Raw genomic sequence first — 9,808 nt, 5'->3', positions numbered from 1 at the left:
GGAAAGGAAATGTAAAACAAGAATCGTAATTTGCATTCAATAATTTGAAAAGGGGGCAATTCAGAAACTAGCTGCACTAGTACATATAAAACACATAACAATGAAGTAGAATAAAGCTTGAATATAGTTAGCAATGGATGACTGAGTGGAAAGGAGACAAACAAAAGGCAAACATCTTACATAAGGAGCATTTCGATCTTTTAGTTTTAGAAAGATCTTTTTCTTCCCAGAATCAATAGAAAAAGTGATTCCAGTTACAAGACCATTAATGCCACGGACTACAATTCAACTAATTAAGCAAAAATATGCAAGTAAATAAATGAAAAAGATAAGTTAAACACCAAAACAACGTGCAACCCAAGTATTTTCATATATCACCAACTTCAAGTCAAATGAAAGAAGATAATCCAAATACAGGCCAAGAAAGAGAATAAACCCATCAACTTAGATTCTCAAGCACACATGCTCAGAAGTGCACATAAAACGACGAGGCTTTTGCACTAATTCCAGTATAATAAATAATTCAAAAATACAAAAATTTTAACATTAAATCACACCTTCATCCAAGTTGCTTGCAATATGTTAGATGAATTTTAAAGACAAAAAATAGTTTAACATACAAACTTAGGTTGAGCTATTGCTCTATCATGGGGGCCACAATTAGAGGAAATTTGAGTCTGTTCCTTTTCAATGGTCCAGGGGTCAGTTGTATCTATAAACGGTGTATGAGAAACTTTGGGATAAGTGCCCATATTTTTCTTAATTTCTAGTGTTTCATACCAATTATCTAATTTATTTTTCTTGATGTTCATTCAAATGGTACAAGATCTGTGAAACAAGAGGATGATCACAGAAAAATTAAGTACATAAAAATAGGAGGACCTTGCTATTTATGATAGGTAAAAAGTAACAGCCCTTTCTGAAAAATTTACAATTAGCTTGAATGAAACACGTTCATAAAAATATGTTTTTGGTTGCATTTTATGGGATGTCTACTAACACAAATAAGATACATGTTTAAAAACATTTCAAAAAGTCGAAGAAAATATCAAGAATTTTAATTTAGGGTTTTCATTAAACAAAAAAAATCCAATCTTTTGTTTTTCCATGTTGAATAAAAGAGATAGAAGGATGCAAAGAACACTTACCTGGACCCTTCATTGAATCTATCTTTTGTTTTTCTATGTTGAATAAAAAAATCCAATCAATTGATGAAGCACTAAATTTGATTTTTATTATTTTGATTCGATAAAGATGATAATAGTTTTTTTAGTCAAAATAAAAAGGAAAACTAAAAACAAAGAAGAGACGAAAAAGAGAACTAAAAAAAGAGAGGAGATGAATGGTTTTGTCAGCCTAAGGTTTAGGGTTTAAAAATTTTAATTAATTAAATTTATTTAATTAAAAATCTATGCTCATCCTATTTGAAAATCCAAGATAGTACTTAAAATCTAGTTTGGCTGCCACGTAAGATTACCCTTAGGGGGATAATGGAACTTAACGATAGAGTGATCACTTCGTAACAAAATAATAACATAAGTGACTAAAATGTAACATTTCAAACATAAATGAATAAAATATAAACTGAGTCAAACAAAAGTGACTATTTTTATAGATTACAAAAAAAAAACCAAAAAATCCATTAAAATTTTAAAAAAGATAAAATTTTGAAAGGAATTTAAAGTTACCATCTTAGTGCCATATTCTATGGCTTGTTTAGTGTGGAAAGTGCCATTCTTTCAGGTGATTCCTTGGCAAATGACGCAAGTGTTCTTATCCACGAAAACCACCGGTTGAGGCGTCAGAGCTAATGAGAAAGAGTGTGACTAAGGGCTCCTTTGGATTGAGCAATGAGGCAGTGAGGCACGTTTTGAAGGAAAAGATGGTGCCAAACTCACTGCTGTGTTGTTTGGTTGAGGGTGTCAGTGCAGTGAGGTTTCTTTTCAACCACACCGATCACCTAATTTTCACCGAGAAAATAGTAGCGATTGAGGCTAAACCGAGCGATTGACATTATAATGCATAAAAATAGCCTTACTTTTATTTATTATTTGACCATTTTATCCTTAAAATTAAGTTAATTTCATTCCCAAAATGCAAAAAACCCTGCTCTTCAATTGACAGTAACAAAACTCCACCGTAACAGCAAAGCAGACTCTCAAAGAAGCAATATTTTTCTACTCATCCTATCAATCTTGTTCTCAACTTTGATCTCGTAAGTGAAAACCCTTCTTTTTCTACTCTATATATGTGTTTGAATTGTATGAAAGTAGTTTCTGTTTTTCCTTTAAACACAAATCCATATGTTCTTTCTCCATTATTTTTTTACCTTTACTTGCCGTTGAAGAGATTGAACATAATTGATGATTTCATTCAGCATACCAGCTTTGTCTGTGATTTTGTTACATCCTGGTACTAAATCTTGCAGATACTTCATTCTTTCACTGATTTTCTCTCTTCTAACCTATATAAATCAACATAATTAAAGCATTATTATCTAATGAAAGAGACCTGATAAAATAAAATAAAAACAAATCAGTAATAATACCATCCATATTCATGTCTCCAGCAATGCTGTATTCATTTCTCAAACCCTTTAAAACTAAAACTATCAAAAACAAAACAAAGCACAACTAAATAAACGAAACAACAAAAGCTTGTAGTAATATGAACAAGTTTAGCAGGTTTGCTATATGACTTCATGCCTAACACAAGTTCATCGTGAGGGGGTTAGTACCATATACCATATATCACAAGCATATATGATCTTATAATTCCTTCTTTTATCGAAGGGAATTTTTGGTACTTTGGGGAAGAAAGAAATCAAACAGTCATGGCCTGCATCACCTAATAAAAGGAATTTTATCCCATTCCTCTTAGCATCAATCCAACCTACTAGGTGCAAGAAGATATTATCATTAAAAAAATAAAATTTGCACATTCATAATTAACTTGAACAAATGACTAAACAAATATATATACAAATTCATTTTGGAATATTATCATAAAAAATAAAATTTAATAAAAAAGCTATGAAAGTTATTAAAAATAAAATTATTAATGATTATTAATAATTTCTAAAATATATCAAAATATAAACAAATGCTAAAACTATCCCAAAACGATTTCAATCACATAGGTAGGTTACCAAATTCATCCATACTTGTTAAAAGATGACCTATGCTCTGTAAAATATAACAAAATTCTCTCATCACAAAATTACAGCAAAAATATGGGCATACAACCAAGCAAATATGTATATGGGCAAAATTTTGCTGTCTTTTGAGTCTTTTCACCATCTAACCATCAATTAACATGTTTCTTATTAAACTGGTGATAACAATTGATTAATACTTGAATTTTTTAGTTGGTTTCTTATTGAAAAAATATATATACACACATACATAAATGCAAATACCTTGGCGTAATAGTCCTTCCAAACCCTACGAGCAATCTGATGACAACCCAAATCAAAGGCCTTGAATTTGATCATTCCTATGCTTAGTTCTTCCAATGTTGGGTACTGTGTTGGCTGATGCTGAACTAGTCTCTGCAATTTTCAAATTCCAATACTTCTAAATAATTGTCAGAGATTAGTGTACAAGTATCCACCCGGTAGCACTATTAGATAATTTCAAAGGCGAATTTATTTTTTTCTTTCCAACCAAACTGCTTAAATCCTATGGAAAGATAACTGTTTGTAATTTGTGGAGAATATTTGTCATCTTTCCCCACAGGCAGGTAGAATATTATCTACGGCCTTTAACAAACAAATTTCACAACTACTTCCAAAATTGAGATTTTATATATAACAAATAGGAAGCAATGATTTTTTTTTCTTCCTTTTCCTGAAAGAAGTATCAATTCAAAAAGTAGGAGACATGGATAACATAAAGACTGAACCCATTTAAATAAAACAGGAAACAAAATTTGAGATTTTATTAGAAAGAATGGATCTGGGTAAGAAAACACTTAAAAGACAACATATACAGGTAGAACAAATTTGAGTCTGGGTAAAATAAACGACATATACACAAAGAAAGTAGAAAATATGCTACGAAACATAATTAAGTGCGGTCGATGTCAAAAGGTATTGACACATTGTACAAGCAGTATGTAAGTGATCATATATCCATGTTATCAAATATTTCACCATCTTTCTCATAAGACAAGTAGTCAGCAGCAAAACCATCAACCACTAAGTTACTGCAAGAGACAATATATGGTAATGAGGCATAAAGATAATCATGGAAGCTTGTACATAACTATAAATATCACAGAACACAATTAGATCCACCTTAAGCAGCAAAAGCTTAAACTCACTACACGCTTTAGTTTCCTATTGTAGAAGAAGAAACTAAATGACCATCTGAAAATATAACTCCACAACAGTTACTGAACAATTATGGCCCACTGACTACTCACTAAAGTATTAATATCATACACACTTACATTGATCATTTCTCCAGAAAGGGATCTGCATCAGAGTCTGGATTATAACTATAAATTTCGCACTCCGAGAGTTTCACAACCTGCATAACCGGGTATTTAAAATTACCAGCTGTTGAGACTTGCATTTAGTCATTTCGAACTTACACTCACCTAATCTAGAGCCTTATAAATCATTTTGAGGAGTAAACTGCCCCCATATGCCTCGATCCATTCCTGTCAATGATGTAAAGCAGGAAACTTAAATGCCAGGCACAGTGACTTATTTAAGGATAAAACATACCACAATTGAATGAAAACTAGTAATCGCTCTTCTCACATACTACAAACCACCATCAACAGCATCAACATCTTCCCCCAAATCCATCTCTTTCACCCCGAATGACATGAACACAACACACCATTGGCCCAAAGTTTCATGAGTTTGATTAACTCCCAAAAAAACTGATGAACATGCAAATTTTAGACTAAAATCACTTAAGTTATATTCATAACCAGCATAAATACCACAAGAACAGGAGATAGGATAGTGCAACAAGAGTAACTGCAAGTTAATATTAGAGGAAATGCATATTCCTTCTCTCACAAATGTGCCCAATAATCTTTTGATATCCAATGTCAAGAGAATAAATGAATACTTATGCCAATACCTTCGACGCTTCAAGCATGTTGGTATCAAAAATCTTTTTAAAAGTATCCCAGCTTTCCTCTGTTAAGAACTAGTGTGCTTTAACTGCACTGTAACCACATCACCACATGCAATATCATAATATAAGAGAACCATATAAGACACACATGAATGTCAGTAGAAAGCATTCAATAGAACAAATAAGACTTGAATCAGACACAATCAAACCCATACAAGACACAAATGAAGCCACTGAAAGCATAAACACCATTCCCACCCCAAATTTTCAGCAGTTGGAGCATCCAATGAGGATACCAAACAAAAAATTTGCTGCAAACTCAGTAGCGTGAAGGTAGAACATAGAACCACTGGATTTGATACAATTTCAATATAACAATCCACCAATCTATCAACATATGAGGAATTGAATATAACCAATGCCTCATACTTTTTTTAGCAAAGCTAGGAAGATCCGTGCCTACATATCTTTTTATAAAAAACTCCATTAATTAATCCACAAAAATTTACATAAAAAATGAATATGATTAAATCTAACAAATTACAACAGAGATCAAAACATATTCACCAAATATTATTCACAAAAATATAACAGAAAAAAAAGAATAAATGAAAAACTACCTTGCTCCTATATTAAAATCACATTGAATTTCAAATAATCAGAAAAAAGTATCAGAAAAAAAAGAGAGAATTAAACAAAGAAAGAAGCGAACTGACCTACATAATCTCCAAGGAAGCCATAATCGGTTAGTTTCAATCTTTGAAGCCTAATGGATTTATTTTGCCTACGCCAATATTACAAAGAACGAAAGAGCTTTTCTTTCTTTTTATCTCCCTCGGTGGCTCACGAGTCAAATTCTGTGAATTACACGTGTTAATTTTATGTCGCTTTGAACATAAACATTTTATCTGCTTTATTATTATTCTTTTTAAGCATAATAACCTTTTTAGTCCTCCAACTTTAGAAGAAAATTTATTTGAGTATTTTAATTTATAGTTTTTGTCAAATCATTCTAAAATAGATAAAAAATTAGCATTTGTTAATTTTATTAACATGCATACATGTAAATTACCACATAGACAACTCATATTAAATAAACATATCAGTGCTTGTAGCCAAAGGCCCAAAGGCCCTGTATTTATTTGACAGAAACGTGAAGAAATTGTATTGTAGATAGATTTTTAAGCAAAAAACGTGAACCAATGGTTCTTGTAGATTTTTTCTTTAATTTTATTAGTTTTCCCTAGAGACTTAAGTCTGATATCCATATAAATATGTCTTGTGTCCAAGAGAATCGAAATTGAGTAAATATGAGACTTAAAATTATATTTTGTTGCATTCATTTTCCTTTTTCCATTAAGTTGAAGCTTCAATTAAGGTGCCGCTTTTTTTGGGTGTGGCTAGATAAAGATTAGCATTGGGAGACGCCTAAAATAACTTATAGACTATATATGTTCTCTATGCTTCTTGGTGAATGCTAGCACATTGACCTGAATTATATCAATGACAATAGATGGTAAAGACACGAAATTTTGTGGATTGGAGATAGTAGCTTAGCAACAAAAGTCGTTTGGGATGATGAGTCGACGTTGATATTTTGTGAACTTTATGTGAATGAAGTCAATCTGGTAATAGACCGACAACTCATCTAAACTCAAAAGGATGGGAAAATGTCATTGCTCTTTTCAAGCAAAAACACAAAAAAATTATGGAAAACCTCAATTGAAAAATAAGTGGGATACATTAAAAAAGGAATGGAGGTTATGAAGGGAGTTGCTTAAGGAATCTACAGGTATTGGATGGTGTCCATCTAAAAAGACGGTCGATGCTACGGAAGAATGGTGGGCTGCAAAAATACAGGTTAGTGTTAACTTTATCATTATTTTAATGCATAAGGTTTATTGAAATTAATAATTTACAATTATAAAAATCTTAGTATAACATTTAAATTTAACATGTTATGTGGGAAAATCCTGATTTTAATGGATTTAAGAAGAAAGGAATTGAACCACGATTGAATGAGTTAATGTGGCAAATGTTTGGTGGCATTGTAGCCACTGGAGAGAACACATGGGCACCTTCGTCTGGTGTTCTTCCAAGTGGGGTTCCTATGGGAGATGATGCACCTAATGAGGGATTTGGTGATTCAGATGAACATAGTAACGAGAATGAAGGTATTCCTCCTGATGAGGTACCATCAAACCTTTTTCATGAAATCCCTGATCGAAGAAAGCAAACACTTGGGGTTGTACACGGTAAAGGAAAAAAATCAAGTTCAAGTAGAAAATCATCAAGAAATACATTAACTACCCAGATTGAGAAATTGTGTGAGAGCATGTCTAGTCCAAGGAAGTCAGTGAATGAAATTATTTTTCCACACTCTCAATATACTATTTCAAATGCAATGGATGCTTTGCGTGCTTTGGGAGATGAAATTCCAAAAAAAGATGAATTGTATATTTTGCCACCAAAATGTTCCAAATACCGGTTAAACGAGAAGTGTAGATGATAGGGTTTGGTGGCTTCAGCATGAGTATGCTGAACAAAATCCAATTGCATCATTTTCATCATTGGTAGCAACATCCTCATTTCCCTTCCAACCATACCATCAACCACCTCTACCATAAGCTCCTTAGAATTATTATTGTAATATAACTATACTGCTTTTTTATATGTAAAACTAATGTATGCTACTTTTTATGTTTGGTATTTTTATGCTATGCTTTTAATCAAGTTTCTGTGTTGTATAGAATGTCACGAGATTTTAAAGGATTTATTTTCATTTGATTACTTTTTCAGGTTATGGATGAATTTAACAATATGTATAATAGTTTTGATATGAATTATGATACCCCTAAATTAAGTGAAGAAGCTCAACAAAGAATAGCCACAATTGTTACCCAAGTTGAGAACAACAGTTATCATGAAGAGGAAGAATATGTGTTAAGTAGTGTATTGGTACACCATGAAACTTATTTCACTATGCAACCGCGTATGGATTCAAATTATACAGGTCAAATGTGGGTGGACGAAGTATTAAAAGGGCACGATGATCATTGCATGAATAGTTTTAGGATGCCAAAAGATATATTTCACAGCTTGTTGCATGATTTGCAAACAAATTATGGCTTAAAGAATGGGAAAGTATCGGCGATGGAGAAGTTAGCATTATCATTGTACATTGGAGAAGTTAGCATTATCATTGTACATTCTTGGAAATAGAGAATCAAATTCAAATGCAACAGAGCGGTTTCAACGATCTGGGGAAACTTTTAGTCGAATTTTTAGTGATATGTTGCATATATTTGTTCGAATGGGAATAGACACGATTAAACCCACTAAAGGTCAATTCGAGGAAGTACCGAACCATATTCGACATGATACAAGATATTGGCCTCACTTTAAGGTAAAATTTACACACTCTTTATATTTTTAAAATATAAATTATTTCTAACTTGTATCTCATTACTTGTATTTATTTTAAAAGATTGTATTGGGGCCATAGATGGAACACACATAAAAGCATGCATTTCGCCTTCTTGTCAAATACCTTATATCGGACGGAAAAGTGAACCAACTCAAAATATTATGGCAGTTTGTGACTTCAACATATGTTTTATTTTTGCATTTCCTGGTTGGGAAGGAACAACACATGATAGTAGAATTTTTTGCAAGCACTTAGAAAGCAAGAGTTGAAGTTTCCACACCCTCCACTAGGTTGAACTTTAAATTTTTAATTACTTTTTGCATAAAAAAAATTAAAATTTTTAATTTATTTTTAAACTTGATATTATGTTTTACTTTTTTGTAGGAAAATATTATCTTGTGGATTCAGGATATCCACAAATGGCAGGTTTTCTAGGTCCATATAGGGGGGAACGATATCATTTACCTGATTTTCGTTGAGGTAATCATCAAGTATCTGGAAAAAAAAGAAACCTTTAATCATGCCCATTCTTCGTTACGCTCTGTGATTGAACGAACATTTGGAGTGTGGAAAAAAAATGGCCAGTATTAAGAGATATTCCAAGTTATTCATTTAATAAGCAAGTTTTAATAGTTATTGCAACAATGGTTTTGCATAATTACATTCGAAGACATGCTTTGTCAAATGATGAGAATTTTCGAGAATTTGAGAATATACCCGACATGCCAGTCTCTTCAAGCCAGTTTGACAGAGGTGAATCGAGTTCTTCTAATAGAAAAAGTGACCTCGAAATCACGATTTTAAGGGAAACCATTGCAACTAGTTTAATGAATCCATATTTGTAAAAACATTTTGTATCATAACCTAATTTCTAGTAATAATGAAACTTGTTATGTCTTATGTTACTATTTTTTTATTAAAATTTATCCGTTTTGATACTTTAAAATTTGATCCAAGTATAATGTTACTATTTGTAAAAATAATATTTAACATTGTTATTAAAATTATTTAACTATAAAAATTAAAATAATTATCATTTTATCTAATAAATAATTTAAATTAATTATATAATTCATTAAAATATTGGAAGATACATTTTAATATTTTATTAAGTGAATTTATAAATTCACATATTTTAATAATTTTAAAAATTTAAATAATTTAAAAACTTCTATTGTATATCAATTCTAATCGATGTCCTTAATAGTCATTTTATTCTCACCTCACCGCTACAAAAATGCGTTTGAATCCAAACACACACTCCATCATTGTTTCTAATCTCACC

General features: G+C 31.5%; 1 long non-coding RNA gene across 3 annotated transcripts; it reads right to left on the bottom strand.

The window, feature by feature from the left end:
* Nucleotides 1–3,200: 3,200 nt before the first annotated feature.
* Nucleotides 3,201–5,299, bottom strand: LOC105772704 (uncharacterized). 3 transcript variants are annotated; one of them, XR_008197131.1, is made up of 5 exons: nt 4,769–5,299; nt 4,603–4,665; nt 4,453–4,532; nt 4,298–4,339; nt 4,086–4,206 (listed from the first exon to the last, which is right to left on the bottom strand). It is a non-coding gene; the product is annotated as an uncharacterized LOC105772704 (long non-coding RNA). The 3 variants fall into 3 exon arrangements; XR_008197132.1 differs by having other exon boundaries at nt 4,603–5,299; XR_008197133.1 differs by lacking the exons at nt 4,086–4,206; nt 4,298–4,339 and adding an exon at nt 3,201–3,550 and having other exon boundaries at nt 4,603–5,298.
* Between the last annotated feature and the right edge of the window lie 4,509 nt (nt 5,300–9,808).

This window comes from Gossypium raimondii, chromosome 6 (assembly GCF_025698545.1).
Source record: "Gossypium raimondii isolate GPD5lz chromosome 6, ASM2569854v1, whole genome shotgun sequence".
Lineage (NCBI taxonomy): Eukaryota > Viridiplantae > Streptophyta > Magnoliopsida > Malvales > Malvaceae > Gossypium > Gossypium raimondii.
The sequence above is the reverse complement of the archived record's forward strand: the minus strand, read 5'-3'. Positions and strand labels throughout refer to the sequence as shown.